Here is a 20,587-nt window from a genome sequence, read left to right on the forward strand (position 1 = left end):
CTCTCCTTTTGTAGAGACATTTACATCCCTCACTTAGTGCTTGTTCTTCAGTGTTTGTGGTTAAGACTTACCCTAGCATGGTGGTATTTATTCTTTACAGGGTTAATTTGAGAGAGACCTTTGACCTGCAGTGGGCATAGTCAGCTTAATGATGGTGATGATTTATTCTTTGTCTCCGTAAAGGAAGCAGTGTTTGTGCTAGATTCACCACCCCGTGAATTTTTCACACTGCTAGCTCTTAGAGCCTAGCTCACCCGGCTTCACGCAGTCTTAGACAGCGGAGAGAGCACACTGACGCTACCTTCATCGGCGTTGTCGGGTGGGCCCAGCGCTTTAGTGGCACTCGCGCTCGCTCTCGATTGTGTGACCGCCCTTTGCATGCAACTTGTGCTGTAACAGTGGCCATCATCAGCTGTAGCGTGCAGTCGTAGCAAGGCGCTAAACACCTTTCGGGAAAGTGAATTTCCACTCCGTCAAAGGGAACTTTCCATTTCCATGAACTTTCCATTTTCATGAACTTTCAGTTTAATCTCCCAGCTTGAAAGTCTCTTGAACGGTGGTTTTTGCTGTGAAGCAGCTCAGAATGCAACCTAAAAGGTGACACACAAAGCCCAAGAGCAAATAGTAAATTATTTGCGTGTCGTCTTACACATTCCCACAGACATTTTATTTTCCGCTAGGTGGTGCGATTGACTCCCTGCACAGCACCATTGGTTCGGAAATCATCAGCCTGACTACTCCCACAGCAGGGCAAAGGCCTCTCCCATGTCTCTCCAATTAACCCTGTCCTTTGCACAGTTGTGGCCACCACATTCCCGCAAACTTATTAATCTCATCCGCCCGCCTAACTTTCTGCCGCCCCCTGGCTATGCTTGCCTTCACTTGTAATCCATTTGGAATCGCCTCGGGAAAACTTCCTAAAATTCGTCGTCTTCCCCTTTGCTTGGATCGCACTTCACCAATTCCCCTTGCTGGTGTGTTCAACATCGACATCGCATCAGGCAACTTAAAGGACTATAGACACCTAATTTTAGTTGCACGTTTTCTTCTTTCAAATGATGCGTTAAAGATTACAATTCGTAGGTTACCTCATGCTGTTTGCCTATGACTGCTAAATAATTTATTATTGATTTTCTTCTGTCACGCTGTTTCAGTTTCATCAATTCAATGATGGCTCTGATGTTTAGTTGGTCTTTAGGTCACTTGAGACATGAAAAACTCCAATATAAACGCTAATACATAGTTTTAATTCACTACAACACTTAAACCAGCCTGTTTCAAGAGCTGCAATGACAACAAATGTCGTATCAGCAGTTGCATTGCCTTTTTTTTTCTGCTTCACATGACCCAAGTCCAACTACATGTCACAGCCATCATTCGATTGGTGAAACCAAAACAGCGTCTAGAAGAAATTCAATTCAATTATTTAGCAGTCGTCAGCAAATGTCACGTGGTGGTTCATGTACATAAATGTCTAACGCATCGTTTGAATTAAGAAAACACTAGCAAAAATTTGGTGTCTGTAGTCCTTTAAACAGCGATGAGGAGTTGTGCAGGTGGTGCAATCAAAAAGCTATTACATTGTGGGGATTTAATGAAGGGATAAATACGTTTCCCCCGTTTAACCGCGGCTGACACAGTTCGAAACCGCCGGACCCCACCCCCTTGGTCGCGTTCACTACTAAGCGCACGCCGACCAACGTGGTCCCTGCTGTGAGGGAAACAAAGGAACGACACTGGCTGACACAAACAGGCATTTATTGCTACAAAACAATAACGCCAGCTAGCAACAAAATACGCTGAGGAATCGAGGTCGTCCGACTCACTAGCAAGGTTACGAGAGAATGTTCGCCCACGCTAGGGCAGGGGATACTCCGCGGCCGGACAGGACAAAATGCAGGAGAACGTTCCTCACCACGAGACCTCGCCCCGCTGGCGGAGCGCTGGGCCTGAACGTCAGCGCGCGTCCACATTCCCGAGCCAAAGGGAGCTGTCAACCACACGCGCGCGCGCAGCAGGGCGCTCGTGTCGCTGCGACGCCGACGCCCTCCCTGGTTAAGGTAACTAACTAGGCTAGGGAGGGTGCATCGTGGGGAAGCCAACCACAGGGGACAAGTAGGGCGCGTCCTCACAACATCCAGACGCACGTATTTCCTTGACCGCAAAAGAGGCATACAATCATTATGCAACGAGCAGAAACGGCAAAAATGAACTTTGGACCTTTTGCGCATCTTCCTAGAATATATGAAATGTATATATCGGTATACTTAGGAAATTGTTCCGGAGTTCTCTGTTACTGCTAAGTGGAGAGAATTTACAACGTTTTTAAATCGCGTATTTCGGCGATACCAAAACGTTAGTTTTGGTCTCCCTGATATAGATATTGAACCACGCATCATTTTTCCGCAAAAGTTTTCCCATCTAGTTTATGCAGCACCAGAGATATCGGTGATTCTATTTAGATTATGTAGAAACAGACATATTAGACTCTTTTAGCATAGCAGATTCTTCTGTAGTCGGATACACACACGAGCGAAGGGACAAATGCCCTTCGAAAGAGACCTTCCAGCCAATAGCATCGAACGATTCTCATGACGCCCTGGTCAGTCCCCTTATGACATCACAAGGGTTAGCGTGACATCGCAGGGGATGGCCAATGAAATGGGTTGAACCACGACTCCATTCATCGGATTAACCACGGCATCATGAAAATCGGTCGGTCGATGCTGCTGGCTGGGGCCTCCTTTGAAAGGCATCTCCTGCCTCGTTCTTAATTAAATTTGTATTTAACTATAGACCAGAAGTTTGAGCCTCTCGTGGGCGCGGCCATTTTGCACCGACTGGCGCGCCGCGGTGCGGGCGTTTCTTTTGGGACTGCGGGGCTGCGGCAGTTCCGCGGCCGCGCCTGCATATAGCCGCGCTTCGGGCGCTAAAAAAACATTGTCGAGCATACTTCCGCTGCGTGGCTGTGTTGCAGGAAGTATTTACGTTATCAAAGCGATAACATTGACGCGTTTTAATGACATTTAGTTTGACATTCAAGCTAATTGTGCCGGCGCTTAGAACGCGCTCGTGCTATATCGAATTCCGTCTTAGTGCTCCACCGCAAAGAAACTTTTTGTTCAATATCAAGCATTAGGTGTGCGGCTAGCATGCAGTTCCAATTCCCATGCACTCTTATTCCTTCCTACCGGCCGGCCATAAAGCCCCCCCTCCACAAACAGGGCTTTCTTGTCGCCGCGCCAGTTTATCAACAAATTACCGCTGTGAGCTCAACTGAGTCGCAGCGCCAACAGAAAACAAATTTTGTCATGGTTTATGCAACCTGGTGCATAAAAACGTACTTTCGCTTAATTTATCAAAGCTTGATAGATATGAAAGCAGCTAATCCAGCTTTCACTAATTCTGACGTCCGAAGTCGCGTTATTTTATTCAGGAGCTCTCGCCGCGTGTGAGAGCGTTGCGTAGCAGTTTGGCTAAGTGTGGAAAATGTAATGAAATCGCGCATAGTATTTTCCTGTGAATAAGGTAGATACCGCACCGCTGCGGTGGCTCAGTGGTTACGGCTCTCGGCTCTGGCCCAAAAGACGCGGGTTCGATCCCGGCCGCGGCGGCCGAATTTCGATGGAGGCGAAATTCTAGAGGCCCGTGTACTGTGCGATGTCAGTGCACGTTAAAGAACCTCAGGTAGTCGAAGTTTCCGGAGCCCTTCACTACGGCGTCCCTCATAGCCTGAGTCGCTTTGGGACATAAAACATTAATAAACCAAACCAAACTAGTGTAGGTATACCAACAGCAGAAATATACTATAGATAAACCTTTACCCCCCAGATCCCTCTGACATGCGTGCGGAAAAAGCAGCTGAAATCGGTAGCGGTCGTGCTTACAATCCTGTGCATGAAATGTGTTTAATGGGAACAAGAGCAAGCTCAGCGCAAGGATGCTGAACACGTACTGGTGATCGAAAACACGCGCTACGTCGGGACAACCTTCAGTCTGCAGCTCGCCTATCCAGTTACTACTCCACTGAGTAAAATCAATAGATCTACAATCTGATGCATAAAAGTATCATAGAAGATATCGCACGTAAAAGGCGACAACAAACGACATGACAGCGCAGAAATCTGCTTAGAAGTGCCGGTTTCCAGTCCGTACACTACCTGGTCGACTACCCTCGAATGTCACGTTAACGAGTAACTGCGCACAAGATAACGGCAGTACTGTCTGGAAGAGGGAAAATGTGAGTAGTGACGCACAGCACACACCCTCATACGTTAGCTGATGGAGCACAACAACGACCGAAGCGAACACGTAAACATGCGTTCTACGCGCGGCGCCGGCGCGACCCGCAGTCCCTCGGGCCGCGCGCGCCGACAGATGGCGACTGGTGTCGAGAGTAGGAGCGCGCCCGCAGCCTGCGTGCGAGGGTAAAAAAATCTGGTCTGATTTTAGTTTCGATACCTGGGCGCCGCCATGTTTGTTTTACTCGAGCGCCGCCTACCGCCGACGCCATCTTGGACTGATAATTTGCAGCCCGTGGGCTGCGGCAGAAGCAGCGTGCGATCTCTGAAAGTGTCATCCGCCCGTTTTATTCCTGCGAAGCCTAGAAATTTTGGGTGGGGGTTCGCCTCGTGTCCATCCTCGCTTGTGCTATGCCAATAGCTCCTGCAATAACCAACTGGGAGCAAGCGACCATTCCTCGACGCAGCGAACGATCAGCATCGGTGAGTGCCATGCTCGCAGTTCACGCGTGTAGTTTTTGTCGCCGGTTGCCTGTAGGGCAAATGCGGCACGGTGTTGCATGTTAGAAAAACGAAAGCAAAATGTGTTGAAACACAAGATCGCGGAGAGCAGTGAATATCTAGTTTTTCGTGGAGCGCAGTTTTTCATGAACGCTTTCGCTGCCTGCTTGGACGTGGCAAGTGTGACAGTTTAGATGCTGATCTTGCGACAGAGTACCCCGTTTACAAACTGAACATTTTGGAAACAGCGAGTACATGACTGAAATGAATCCACTTCTGATGTTTAGAACGTTTGTTTGCGGAGATACGCGCGATGAAATTGAAATTCGGCCCCTACTGCCGCTTGCGTAGGGCTGTTCGTACTACGAGCGATAGAAGCCAGTTGACTGATAGCAATTCGCATTCTCGCCTTCTCCGCTCCCGCCAGTACTCACTGGTGCACAAATACCAGAAAATATGCAATTACACGATCTAATAGGTTGGTACGCTAATGGAACGCTATTACCACTTACTGACAGGCAGAATCGCCGCACCTATGTTGAGAATTCCAATCTCAATCGGGTCGGGGCACTGCTCAAGTCGCTGCGTTTGTTGTATCTCTGGCACGGTTATGCATAGTGTGGCTTTTTTTTTACAGTGCATTCGATGCGATTTAAGTCGAATAATTTATTCCAATGCATGGCAGCGTTTACCATCCTGTGCATACCGTGTATTTTTTTCATCTTACGTTGCCATGGCTGCACTTTTCCTCACTTTGCAGTTGGGTAAAAGTTCATGTCGCCGCTTCTATTCATGCTATGCTGTGCAAATTAAATTAGTATTTTTGCACTAACGATATGTTTATTTTTTTTTTCAGGTGGCGATCGCCACACCCTCCCGATATTGACGATCATGTGGGGCGGCGAAACGAAGTTGTGGCCAAATTTGTGAAGTACTCACATAGTGTACTGCTGAATTAAAAGAGCTCTGCCAAGACCGTCCAAATACTTGATCTCCTAAAATTATGCACAGAGTATAGTTTGATAACCCACGCGCTGCGCTTCGTTCCGCGCCCGATATTAGGCACAGGCAGTGGGTTTGTTTGTCTGCATTTCGTTCACAAAGTGCGCTAACGTTTAAGCTCTTTGTTGGCGCAACTTTTTTTTGTTCACCAACTACGTCCACTGCCAATGCAACTCGGCACCGGCGGAAAAGCGGTGAAGAAATGGACACCGCAGACCTTCGCATAACATGGTGCGCGTACGTACTGGCGGCGTTTGTTTTTTTTCTACTTTCGTCGACTATTTCCGCAACCGACAATAAAACAATGATGTCTAGAAGACGTTGGTGTTCCGTACAACATTGCTGCTTTTGTTTTACAGACGCAAACACGCGCTTGACCGGTAGCTAAGCAGCCGCGGACGTCGCTCCGCGCGCCGGATTATCAGCCCAGGGGAGGACGGCAACAGTGGGCTGTCGCGCAGCGCACGTGTTTGAGAGTATTTCTCCCTCTCCTGCTCGCTCCTCGTAAAATGGTGTATAGACCAGATTTTTTTACCCTCGCACGCAGGCTGCGGACGCGCGCCTACTCTCGACACCAGTCGCCATCTGTCGGCGCGCGCGGCCCGAGGGACTGCGGGTCGCGCCGGCGCCGCGCATAGAACGCATGTTTACGTGTTCGCTTCTGCCGTTTTGTGCTCCATCAGCTAACGTATGAGGGTGTGTGCTGCGCGTCACTACTCACATTTGCCCTCTTCCAGACAGTGCTGCGGTTATCTTGTGCGCAGTTACTCGTTAACGTGACATCCGAGGGTAGTCGACCAGGTAGTGTACGGACTGGAAACCGGCACTTCGAAGCAGATTTCTGCGCTGTCGTGTCGTTTGTTGTCGCCTTTTACGTGCGATATCATCTATGATAATATTATGCATCAGAATGTAGATCTATTGACTTGACTCAGTGGAGTAGTGACTGGATAGGCGAGATGCAGGTTGTCCCGACGGAGCGCGTGTTTTTGATCACCAGTACGTGTTCAGCATCCTTGCGCTGAGCTTGCTCTTGTTCCCATTAAGAACATTTCATGCACAGGATTGTAAGCACGACCGCTACCGATTTCAGCTGCTTTTTCCGCACGCATGTCAGAGGTATCTGGGGGGTAAAGGTTTATCTATAGTATCTTTCTGCTGTTGGTATCTACCTTAGCTTGGTTTGGTAAAGCGACTCAGGCTATGAGGGACGCCGTAGTGAAGGGCTCCGGAAATTTCGACCACCTGGGGTTCTTTAACGTGCACTGACATCGCACAGTACACGGGCCTCTAGAATTTCGCCTCCTTCGAAATTCGGCCGCCGCGGCCGGGATCGAACCCGCGTCTTTTGGGCCAGAGCAGAGAGCCGTAACCACTGAGCCACCGCAGCGGTGCGGTATCTACATTATTCATAGGAAAATATGCGCGATTTCATTACATTTTCCACACTTAGCCAAACGCCTACGCAACGCTCTCACACGCGGCGAGAGCTCCTGAATAAAATAACGCGACTTCGGACCTCAGAATTAGTGAAAGCTGGATTAGCTGCTCATATCTATTCAAGCTTTGATAAATTAAGCGAAAGTACGTTTTTATGCACCAGGTTGCATAAACCATGACAAAATTTCTTTTCTGTATTTCTGTAGGCGCTGCGACTCAGTGGGCTCACAGCGGTAATTTGTTGATAAACTGGCGCGGCGACAAGAAAGCCCTGTTTGTGGAAGGGGTGGGGGGGGGGGGGGGGCTTATGTCCGGCCGGCAGGAAGGAATAAGAGTGCATGGGAATTGGAACTGCATGCTAGGCGCACACCTAATGCTTGATATTGAACAAAAGTTTCTTTGCGGTGGAGCACCAAGACGGAATTCGATATAAGCACGAGCGCGTGCTAAGCGCCGGCACAATTAACCTGAATGTCAAACTAAATGTCATTAAAACGCGTCAATGTTATCGCTTTGATAACGTAAATACTTCCTGCAACACAGCCACGCAGCGGAAGTATGCTTGACAATGTTTTTTTACCGCCCGAAGCGCGGCTATATGCAGGCGCGGCCGCGGAACTGCCGCAGCCCCGCAGTCCCCAAAGAAACGCCCGCACCGCGGCGCGCCAGTCGGTGCAAAATGGCCGCGCCCAGGAGAGGTAGATGTATAATGGTTTACCAGACGCCGGTATGTGTCTACGCCAGTCCGTCACCACAATGCTAATATAGTAAACTAATGATTAAAAACTGCCCCCTTCCTTTCATCTCAGCTCTAACCAGAAGAAAATGTATTTGTTGATTATTTATTTTTTTATGCCGCTCGCTCCCCTTCCATGGCACGAAACAGAGCAGTGTCCCATCAGCAGTGCCCCATACCTCTTTCGGCGTCACGTGGGTTGTGGAGTCGCATGGCAGGCTTCGCTTAACAGACCTCCATCGGACGTCGCCGCGAGGCCCGGGAATGGGAATTAAAAAAAAAATCTATTCGTAAATTATTGGCTCGCTTTTGAGGGCCCAATTGTATGCGGCATAAAAGTTCAGAGGTATTCACTTCTTATGATGCGCACATTTTATAGCAAATTTAAAAAGTGTTTTGGGCCCTTTAACTCTTTGAACGACATAGGCGGTGTAACATCTCTCACATGCATACAAACGGTAAAATTGCACTCAGAATGAGTCTGGAAATGGAATGACATCATTGTCAAGCCGTTTCTACCACTGGCTTTGTAGAAAAAAAAAAGCAAATATATTTGTATCAGTGACATCACAAAGAGACATCAAATGTGGTATGTGCTCGTGCCTCAGTTTTTATCGACGTATAAAAAAGCGCGTTAGAATTTCAAGGAAGTATTCTGAGGCAGCTGACTGACGGAAAAGCTTGGAAAGTTTAACAATTTTTCAAATTTTACTTTCCCGCAAAAATAACCTGCATCGAACTTATGCACTCGCACTTTCAAAATCACAAAGACCTATCGGCGAAAAATAAAAACAGGTTGAAAGGTTTGTTTGATAGTTCGGTAATGATCGTAATGAAAAAACTATGGTGCGCAAATGCACCGCTGCCTGTTTGCCGGCACTTGGAAAATTGCAAGATACTGGTATGAAAATGATGATGCATCCTGATATGTGGCAAAATCTTTCTTTTAAAGTGTTTCCATCGATCACATCGAACAGGCAGTTGAGATCGCTATAGAAAACCTATGGGGGACGCTTTTGACGATAGCAAAAACGTTAATAGAAAAAAGAAATTCAAGACTGCCGTCGGGTGACCTGCGGATACATTGACTGTTGTAGTGAAATCTTCCATTATATGAAAAAATTACGCTCGCCAACGGTTTTCCGCTCAAAAATGATTTTGTCCAGAATTGTTGGGCATGACACGGTACTCACTCATACGGGCCAACTTCTATTGGTCATCAGTTTCCGTTTAAATCGTGCCTGCCATAGATCGCATGCACAACCCAATTATTTTTCTAGAAAACTTTGCTTATTATACCCATTCACCACTATCACTCATGGGACACCCTCCAATAACGGCTGCATCAGCTTGTCTCCATGGCATCCGTGCAGAGATGAATGAGTTGTACATATTTGTTGTGGCGTATTACAGAACTCGAGCGTCGCCCTCATTGTTAGTCCTTAATTGCAAAGGACCAAAGGACATTGTGTAACTAACACATTGGCGGGCCTGCGTGTTCTTGAAAGGTTACTTTACCATTTTGGAAAAGTTGGTTGGTTGGTTTATGGGGTTTAACGTCCCAAAGCGACTAAGGCTATGAGAGACGCCGTAGTGGAGGGCTCCGGAAATTTCGACCACCGGGAGTTCTTTAACGTGCATTGACATCGCACAGTACACGGGCCTCTAGAATTTCTCCTCCAAAGAAATTCCAGCCGCCGCGGCCGGGATCGAACCCGCGTCTTTTGGGTCAGCAGCCGAGCACCATAACCACAGAGCCACCGCGGCGGCCTACTTGGGAAAAGTGTATTTATGTTGTTTAAATGCTTAGTTAAGGTTAAGACAAGCATAATCCAACTTTATTCTAAAGTTTGTAACATTTAGGAAACGTTGGAAAAAAGGGACGTTAGGGACAATATTTAATTAACGCTTGACCGAAACGGAAAAGTAATGTTGTAACGTTTCAGTGCTAATCTATAGCAAGCACTTCAACAGCAGGTCATTCCTTCCTCGTTCGGCACACTACAAAGTTGCGTTCGTATCAAGAGAGATGGAAACTGAGCTAGGAAGCGGAAATGAGAAGTCGGGGCACGGCGCTAACCTCTTGGGACGCAGACTGCATGGGGGAAGAGAGAGAGGAAGGCCGAAGACAGCAAAGACAAAGCGCCCTCTACGCTTCTAGAGCTTTTGGTGGGGCGCCAGTCCTTCGAGCCGTGACGGAATGGGTGGATGGGCACTAAATGAGCTTGAAGGCCCTTCAGTCGCCGTTTCAACGCACAGAACCCGAGTGGCATGCGAGGAAGCGATTCAGATTCCCCGATCGTTCTTTTGTTTCTCTTTCCTTTTTCTCTGTTTCGGTGAGATATGGGCTTGAGGCAGTTAGTTCCGAACAGTTAGTTCCAGACTTCTGCGGGGGAAACTCACTCTCGGCACGAAGAGAGAAAAAAATAAAAGGAGCTTGTTAAGTGATGGAAGAATGCGGCGCTGTTCTCTTGCCAATAGGACCCGCCTGCGCACATTGGTGGCCTGTTTAAGGCAGGGGGTGCTTAATTTTCTCTGCTGTTTTATTTATAAATTATAACATTTCTCATTTTATTACATCTCGGTTAATAAAAAAGGTGCTGAGAAGAGACGGGTTTCTATACGCAAGAAGCAGCACGCGCTGAAAAAGTTTAAAGCGTTGCCCTTGTGCTCCCTGGGACGTTACCCGGTCATGTGACCAAGGAGGGCTAGGGCTATCTGGGCTCCCATAGGGTGGGCACGGTAGACGCGTACTCCTGTAACATTTTCAGGGAGTTTCTTTTTCTAATACAAATTTTGCGAGACTTGTCGCCCTCTGATTTTTCTGCATTTATGTCGAGTTTTGGATCTTTCCTCATGGATGTCAAGTATTAAGGAAAGGACATCAAGAAAATTTTACGTCTGCCACATTTCAGGGGTATTTCGCGTTCAGATTATTGGCTTTCATTGCCTGGAGGCTCAGAGAAGAATGAATGGTTTAAACTCCTAATAAATGACCTAATTTTTCCTTGCTTCATTTTGCGATTAAACACACACACACACACACACACACACACACACACACACACACACACACACACACACACACACACACACACACACACACACACACACACACACACACACACACACACACACACACGCGCGCGCGCGCACGCACGCACGCACGCACGCACACATTCTCTCTCTCTCTATCTTCATTACAAACGTTCCCGCAGGCGAAGACCGCGGTTCGTGCAATCGATAACCCACAATCCCGACTGTGGCGTAACAATGCTTACAGGAATCGCTCTGTGGTCAGAGCCGTTGATCGCCACCGTTGGGCAATATCGAGAAACGTTTAAGTGACCGCCACACTGCGTGCAGCAGCCCTGCAGGACTGCGCCATACCGAAGTGTCTTTTTGCCCTCTCTCGATACGTATAACTTCGCAAGTGAGCGGCTATCGCAAGTAGACAGGCCGTATTAGGGAGCCTTTATTGACCCTTACGGGAGCAATAACCGCCGGAGGAAGGAGCAGGGAGAAGTCCCGACGCTGCGGACGTCGTCCCTGGTGGCGGTCATTGCTTTTTGCGCTCGTGTGGTGAAATTTGCGTGCTTCAAACTAAGGGACTCACTTAGTTTTTGGAGAAAAAGGCGAATCGCGTTCAGCTTTTGTGAAAGGAGCACATAACTAACTTTTATCACATCTATCGCGGCTGTCACATATATCGCGAGCGCAATCTCGACCACTTTACACGTGAACCGTGCCCCTACGGCTTGGAGAGGAATGAGTAAAAAAGCAAGGAGAAAAAACAGACATGTTACAACTATATTTGCAACACAAATCCAGTTCGGTAGAAAGGCAAGGGAGATTGAAGGCTAATAGGCATGTGGAAACCAACCGTAGCAAAGCAAAATCAGCGATTATAGCAAAAATCTAGTCAACGATAAAAAGTGAGAGATTACAGTTAAAAGTGGCCAGAATATAAGGACTGCCAAAGAATTCCGTTCTGAACGTGTCCGTGCAAAATATTGTTCTGTATAAAGGAGCGAAATCGTTAAAGGGTGCGCGGACACACGTTTTGCCTACTTTAGAGAAAAGTTTTGGACAATTTTAGTTTTGGCCATTTTAACCAAAGAGATCTCTGCGAGACGTCGTCTATAGTGGTTTCTCAGTATTATGGGGGCGTGATACTGACGATTCTCATACCAGCGGTGATGGAACATGAACTGCTTAGAGCTGAAAAAAAAAAAGTTTCATGTAGTACTGCAGCGAGTGCTGAGGGCAGTAGCTCGCAAAGTACAGAACTCTGAAGGAGTGGTTTTTCAACCAACATCTTTAATTTCGCTCCGTTGTGATCGCGGCGTTTTGGCACTCCGTGGCTCTGAAAGCCAGTCTGTGCAATGACAAACATGCGCGATCGTAAATCTTGAAGCCGTTATCGATCGCTATTGGGAGAAAACCAGGTGTTAATACCTCGAGGTGACCGCAGACGGGGCGTTTAGGAGAGCCAAGAGATGTGTACTAGGCGGTCAGAACGCACAGCTCAGCTTCGGCCGTCAGGCGTGATTGGCCGTGATAACGGGCAGAGTGGGGAAAGGTTAACGCCAAAATCTGCGCGACGCCGGTCAATGCTTCCGTTGTTAATGAGAGTAGGGTTTGGGAAGATAAATGGTCTGGAGATTACAACTACGCAGGGGCTCCTATTTCAGCGTGTTCATCCCCTGTGCCCTCTGTCCAGCGACGAATGTAATGAGAAAGGCCGCTGGGGAGTGTGGTGGTTGTCTCCAACCGGAAAATATAGCTGACAAGAGCTCGGGACACGTAATACGAGGGCCGACAATCATTACGGCTGCGAGAAAGTCTCACCACGTATCGCGGCTGTTATGGATCCAGCGATCAGTGCGGTCGAAGAAGAAGGTTGTCGTGGTCTTACGAAGCGCTGTTCAACTTCGAAGCAAATGTGTCGTTGGGAGTAGATCTGCAACTGTGAAGGATTTCCGTCCAAGGCCACTTATCTCGCCCACATGGAAGGGTTCTCAGGGAGAGGCAGAACGAAGACGAAATGCGTAATTTCATTCTCTCAATGGTACAGCACTCCAACTTCTGGTGTCGCCTCCCAGCTCTTCTCGCATCTCTTTCAAGGGCGGCGGTTTAGACTCCAAAGCAGCTAAGAATGCAACATAAAAGACAACACAACCAGGGAAATTCTGAAATCACTTTCCTGTAAAAGAAAAAAATTGCTGCGAACTAGGAGATTCTAAACGCTGTCTTACGCTTTCATAAAGAGGACGCGTATCGTTGCGCCACAGAACCGTTGAGGATGAGTACTTTAAATTTCGCTTCTATCGGTTCCCGTGAATTGTCTCCTGTTTGCTGTTAAATGGCGCTGCTTAACTGGGAGCTATTAACCACTCACTAATAGTGAACGCCATGCAGTCACCACTGACTACTGCCTAACGTCGCAGGGGATCTATAGCAGGCTCACAAAAATAGAAATAGGCGAGGAGAAGTACAGGAGGGGATAACCCTGTGACTCAAAGTGATACTGTCCTACGTACATCACGTACCCTATTGATCACCTGGATAACATTTTTACGTGACCCTTATGATCACTATTACTCATAACCTTGTGATCACTAGGAACATTCCGGCGTGACCTCTGCGGTCAATAAGAAAAACTAGATCACCTCGATAGCATTTTAGTTCGCGAGCATCTGAATGTGACCGTTTTCTCCCGATGCATACGGCGCTGCCGAAAGCGCTTGTTTTCCCATGGGCAGCTTGTCAGCAAAGTTTCGCCGAAAACAAATCCATATCTGTTTGAGCAGCGACAGTAGTCTTCGCATTACTACGATGCACGAATACAGGACTTGCTTGTCTCCATCACACTTACTAAGCGCCACTTCTGAGATAATTGACAGCAATAATTTTACTTTCATGCAAAAAAGCCACGGTCAAATGTTCAACACGCTAGCGTAATTTTTCAGTCGGACTGATCTTCAGTACTCTTGCTTGCTGCTTCGATGCCCCGGGGAACGAGATGTCGGCTAAGGTCTGAGAGCGAACTCGACCAGATGAAGTCATTTCGCTTCGCTTCCGCTACCAGAGGCCTTGTTGTTATTCTGAATGTCTTGCTTTAATCTCTGGAGTCGTTTCAGCAGTTCCTCGTTTCTGCTGCTGCCGAGCCCGACCCACGAAATTAGTCCAGAAGAGCCCAGTCCATTCTTGACGACGTTTTCGTACTTGGTGTAGTTTTCGCAGAAAACGGCCACCACCCGCTCTCTCAGGAGCACCGGCAGAAGGGTGTGGCCCCGGACGCAACCTTCAACGGTGCCACACACGGCCAGCCGCATTGTCTCGTACTTCACATTGGAGGCATGCCAAGGGCCCCAGTAACCCAGAAGGACATAAGATGCCGGGTCACCGCTGGTATTGATGTTGTTGGTGAGCAAAGACTGAATGGAAATCAGGAGGCTCGAGATGCTCTGCGCAGCACTCCAAGACGGTCCTGGCGAGGTCCCCAGTAGGCTAAGGCATATATCCCCATTTGAAAATATGTGCGGGCTGAATGTCGTTGAGAACATTCCGTCTGTGGTCATGAAGCGAGCGCGAGGCGGGGCCATCGGGTATTCAGGGGGACACTTCAGGATCACGTGGAAGAAGCCGCCTTCGCTCGGCGTGTCGGGTGGTCCCATCACGATGGCGTGGATCATGGTCAGGTCGTCGTCCTCTGGCGCTATGAACACACCCGGCGGTGGGTCACTGTAGAATTCGGCGATGTCTCGCTGGATCCTCGCCAGGCACTGCGGGGTCGGCTGCTCGTCCTTGTAAATGAGAAGTGGGTTCTTCGGAGATTCCATCTCCCCGGGGCTTCCAAGCAATGACTCCGACCGAGCTGTGCGACTTGGGTAGGCGAATTTGGGGGCCTCCTCGGACAGTCCTGCCTCTTTCTCCTCTACTGAAAACGCGTTCGCTCGAGGGAGCAGGCCACAGGGCCATGTCCTCTTCGTCGTCTCCTTATATCAACGCGATAACGCTAAGGCTCCCGCTGTGCAGAAACTTCAGCGCCGTCGTTGTCCGCGTTGTGAGCGATAAATGAGGTGGCCCAGGCGACTACCTAGGTCACGTGACCTTACGGCGTCATCACGACCTGCCCACCGGATTGTGAGCAAACTGACCATCCTGGAAGGAGGCAGTTAAACCAATGATTGGTCGCAATAGGTTGCTCCGGAAGAGCAACTTGGGTCGCACAATCCCCACCGGTGACAGCACCTGCCATCGCAGCGCAGTGGCGCATCCCTTAACCGCTACGCCAAGGCGCAAGGAGTGGTATGGGGACTCCCAGGGAGCTTTGAATATAAAGTTGAGAATTACCAGTTCCGCTTACATGAGCATTAACCCGTTAACGCTATAGTGTCATATCATTAAGTTGGAGCTTAAGTGTCCCCTACCATTTTTTTTTTAAGAGCGATCTCTGCTAAAGGGGCCTTCTCCGAGAATAACCGGTGTGTCCCGCATCCTGTATCTTTAGAGAATCCTGTCTTGTTCATCTGGTGGCCATAGATAGTGATCCTGTCTTGTTCATCTGATGGCCAGAGACAGTGCTAACTTGATAGTAAGTATCGTGTCATCTCTGTAGTCACCTCTTTCGAGAGAACGCCATTTTTGATCTTTTGATTCAGGTAGGTGTGACAGAAGGCGCTCAGAGAGGGGAAGGTCTAGACTCACTGAAAAAAAAAAAAACTCCGCTAACTCTTAAAAAAGGCCTGAGAGAAACTGTCTGGTTCACGTTAGAATATTACGCCAGCCTAGCGGGCGGGTGCAGTGAAGAGTCGAAGAGTCAGAATGGGAAAATGTTACAAAAGAATTTATCTGGTTGCCTACTATATAACACGTTGATACGGGCGTTAACTAATTCGCCACTTCAATGTGCTAGGCAAGAGGTACATACAGCTGTCGCCCTAATTCAAAGTGGATGCCGACAAAATCTGCCCACCCGACCGGTATTTAACTGCTGCTGTCAGCACTGTCAAAAAATTTTTTGCTCTACGTTGTGTCCAATCCTTCAGATTTAATCTAATTCACAAGAGAGATAAGTTCACCGGCTCCTCACCGGTAGATTATTGCTTTGATATGAGATGACGCGAGCATATGAGAGAAGAAGAGGATGGCAGGGTCGAGATACGATGTGCCATGCCACGAAGGCAACAACAACAACAACAACGAAGAAATGGCAAAGAAGTGTAAGTTAATGCCTTTTCATTTGCTCAGCGGTTTATTGCAGGATTACCTGCTGTGCTTTAAATCTCATGTGCTCATAGCGACAGACGCCTCACAGTGTGAAGAAAAGGCCGGAGTTGGCATTTTCTCCATCTCCCTTGACTGGTCATTCTCACTCCGCCTTCCCGATTACACACCTATTTATTTGGCCGAATTTCTAGCAGTAGTCTTAGCGTTGCGCAAATTAAACAGCTCCTTGTCTTCTGTCATAATTATGACAGATTCATTATCGTTGTGTTCCTCTCTCACCGCGCCTACAACATCTCAGGCACTTCGGTTATTCAAATGCTTGGTTCCACCCCACGTGTGTTCATTACGGTTGGTCTGGGTGCCTGGGCACAGAGGAATCCATTTGAATGAGGTTGCTGATACCCTGGCGAAGGCATCTCTTCAAGGCCCAGTCGTATCTGTGCTTCCACCCAGCGCATATATTACCGCGGCCAGGTTTCGCAGGTATCTGCTCCTGAAAGAATTCGCAGCATCAGCTCTGACCTCCTCTCCCGAATTCCGGCATCTCCTTTACCCGTGGTGCAGTAAAGGATGGCGATCACGCAAGCTTGAGGTTTCCTTCACTCGTCTACGTTGTCGCGTGCCTCTTTTAAACTTCTACTTTTATAGATCTGGTCTGGCGGTCTCCCCATTGTGCCCGTTCTGCGGAGAACCCGAAACGATAGATCATTTCTTGTTGACCTGCCGCCGTTTCTCCTCTTTACGGAGCCGCCTGTTGGAGCTTCCGTTACGACAGCTTGGTCTAAGTCTGTCAGCTGGGGTTGCTCTGTCTCTTGGGGCTTCCTCCCTTGGGCACAGCAACTGGAATGTGCTCTCCGCCATGCAAAACTTCCTTACAGACACTAAACGGCTGCCGTCTTAAGCTCTGGTCTTTCTCATGACCAATATTTCTCTGGAATGAAAGCTTTCTGAAACGTGGAATATTTAGCCCCGTTCTCTATTTCAGTCACCGATCTCACAGCATTTGTTTAACCTATTTCAATTACACATTTGAGATCCTTTCATTTATTTCCTAATTGCTATTATTATCATGATTATTTTATTTTTCCCCACAATTATTTTCTTGTTTAACATTTTGTACACCTATCAGTTGCCGCCTGTGTCTTGGCCAATCCCCCGCAGTGGGTATGCGCCATTTTCTAGAGGACAACAACAACAACAAGTAAGCGCCATTATCTTCTGAAGAAGTGGATATGCGCCATTATCTTCTCGAGGACAACAACAACATCAGCAACTATCGTGTCGTGAATAGCCATCGTGCTGCACTGCAGCCGCCAGGAGGCACAGATTCGAACAGCGCCGTTTCATTTACTTCCACAGTGGTCGCGTAGCGCAAATACTGAATGGATTCCGACAGCGTCATCTAGGCATACGCTCGAACCAAGGCTTCAATGCAAGCTCGGTTGACAATAATACCATAGCGCTGTTTGCGCGGCGATACCCAGACGAAGTAACTTGTGCGCGAAAGGCACACCGACGGCGGAGAAACACTAATGCAGACAGATGTGTTTCTTTGCCGTCCTTGACCCTTTTGCGCAGAAGTTACTTCGCGTCCAAAAATTAACCAATTAGCTCGACCAGTTTCATTCATACCCACACATCTCGAAAGACCTATTCCAAACGTCTGTTCTTTATATTGATCGCAATTCGCAAACAAACGACACAAGCACCGAGACCTTTCAAATACATATGTGGAACTCCCACCAAACTGAAAAATTCTCACTCTTCTGTTTGTTTTGCGACATCACGACTGCACTCTATGCATGTCAAGTCATGACCCTTACTCATTCTTTAACGAGCGCTTTGAAACCCTGCGCGAACTTTTACGTGGGTGAAAACTGCAACCAAAGCGAGAAGGGGAGCTGTCGAGAAGCTAATCCGATTCTAGTCGGGACGCAACAATAAGAATTGATTACCCTCATAACGTGGGTAGAAAGGGACCCTTCTTGCTGTTCGCAGTTCACCTCCTCTTCGCCGACGCAAAAGCAAATGAGATCTAATACGCGCTCCCCCACTGTACGCCCAGTTAAACACGCCCCGTCTGACTCACATGTAGCACAGGCCTTCTCCCTTTCCTTCTTCCCGCTTCCATTCGCCTTCTTTGTCTGGGACGCGGCGCCGCTAGTTCTCAAAGGGGCCCTTCCCTGACCTCCGCCCACGACCGCTTCTCAGTCCCTCTCTCTCTCTCACACACACACATACACGCACATACACACACGCACGCGCGCACATACGCATACACACGCATATACACGCATACGCACACACACGCACGTACGCACACACACGCACATACGCACGCACGCGCCCACCCGTCCGCCCGCTTGCGCGTGCAGTGATTCTTAATATTTTGGGCAATATTTTTCAGTCCACGAGCCCTTTGTTTTCAAATGGTAGGCGATGAAAGGTCAGCCATCCTGGGTTGCAGTTACATGCTTGTTTGGTGCCAACTAAAAGGATCACATACCTGTATACGCACACACACGTGGCGCACGCACGCACGCAAGCATGCGAAGGCAAAGCACGGAAGACGGACGAGGTGCTGCGTTCCTCAGTGCAGCAACAGAGAAGGGGAAGCCCTTGTTGCGTCCCATGCGACAGCGCGCTATTCTCGGCGGAGGTTATGTGCGCGAGTAATGCCCCGTACGTGCGTGCAAGCTTGTGCGTGTGTGTGTGTTTGTGTCTGTGTGCCAGCGTGTGTGCGGAGAGGAAGCCTGCACGTATAATGTGCCTGCTGGTCAAAGACAGTGTTATCCAGACCGACCTGACGTGGTGGCTAAGTTGTGACGTTTGATTCGATCTCACGTCACTAAGGCGTGACATCGAATCCCGACCGCAGCGAACGCATTTCGATGAAGGCGAAATGCAAACACTTGCCGCTATATATGAGATTTTCGGTGCAGGTTAAAAACACTCCAGGGGGTCGAAATTAACTCGGAGCTGGCCGGCCTGATGAGTTTTGGCGTGCAAAATTTCGTTAATTAGTAGTCTGAAAAGCTCACACCCCGGGGCGGGGGAGGTATGGCCGCGTTAAAATTTATTGTGTCCCTATTTCCCTGACAGTGACCTTCGTACTTCGAGCTTTGTTTTTTTTCCATGTGTGTGTAAAAAAAGGGGGGGGGGGGGGGGGGGGGGGGGGTGCTTTGAGTAGTGCATGCAATTTATGGAGATTTTTATGTGCAGTTTATTTGTACCAATCTATGTTAGGCATTGCCCAGTGCAGTATTTTGCATCACACTCGGTTTTCTAATGGATCGTGGCTAAACGATGTGCGGGTCATGCAGAAGATACCTGCCTTCCTCCTTATTACCCGAAACCTTCCGTGTTTGAGAGAAATGCCTAAATAAAAAAAATATAACAAAGACCTTTCGCCGTGCCAACGACCTCAAGGCCCCAGATGCCACCTCTCCTCCTCCCCGTCCTCCTCCCTATCATTCTTCGCTCTTCCTTCCCCGCGCAGGGCCCGGACCCTCGGCGCGCGCCCGTTTTATGCCGGGGCATCGCCGCCGTTCATCTCCCCGAAACCGGCCCTGGAATAAGCCTCGTCGTGCCGGCTTCCTCTCGCAGCCCCTTCCTGCGCCAGCCTGCCAGCATCGCGCAGGGTGTCGCTGTGCTACAAAGGAGGAAAGGATAACACAACGGGAGGATAGGAACGGAGCGAGAGGAAACGCGCCAGATATGACGCGCCGATGAAAGGCGAATACACGCGCGGTTATTAATGGCGTCTAGGACTGTACACGGCTGGCGACTACCCTGACAACCGTGAAGGGAAGCAGCTTGGTGCTGTCGTTGCGGTTCGCTTGTGTGCGCGTAAAAGTTAGCGCTTGCCCTCTCCCGCACCCGCTGTTTAATCTCAGAGCAGAGATGGCTGGGCTTCTTTCTCGTCTCAAGGAACCGACGTCTACAGTGCGACGAGATGAAGCAAGGAACGCGGAGCTACGATTCAAAAGTCAAAAGTGTCCGCACTCTAGCTGCGAATCAGGCTAGTTTGATGACCTTGTGAGAACGAGCTTTTCTCTTTTCTTGGGATATGTTATGAACTTCTTCAGTATATATAGTGGTCCCGTACGAAATATGGGAGCATGTTTTATTGAGCATACAGTGTCAAGAAATATGTGCGCGCTACAATCTTGATAGGCTTTTGTGCAGAAGTATTGAAAAAAGCAACAAGTGAACGGAAGCTTCGCAAGCTATGCAACAGGAGCATAGTGTGTTGTTCAAAAACATCGTCGCTTTCTCTCTCTCTTCTCCTTGAAATGTTCTAATCCCATTAGACCTTCTCGGTATTTGCATTTGTTTAGCATGTGGCACAACTCTTGTGACATGCAGTCTCGTGCTTTTTTCTTCGGGATTCGGGATCTTCCACTGGAAGATACGGAATGTTGGCAAAAAA

At 48.6% G+C, this 20,587-nt stretch overlaps 1 pseudogene; it reads right to left on the reverse strand.

Moving 5' to 3' along the window:
* Positions 1–13,985: 13,985 nt before the first annotated feature.
* Positions 13,986–14,765, reverse strand: LOC149364947 (ubiquitin-conjugating enzyme E2 Z pseudogene; annotated as a pseudogene).
* Positions 14,766–20,587: the final 5,822 nt, after the last annotated feature.

Source organism: Amblyomma mixtum, chromosome 2 (genome assembly GCF_055824585.1).
Source record: "Amblyomma mixtum isolate Tamu chromosome 2, ASM5582458v1, whole genome shotgun sequence".
In the NCBI taxonomy this organism is placed as follows: Eukaryota; Metazoa; Arthropoda; class Arachnida; order Ixodida; family Ixodidae; genus Amblyomma; species Amblyomma mixtum.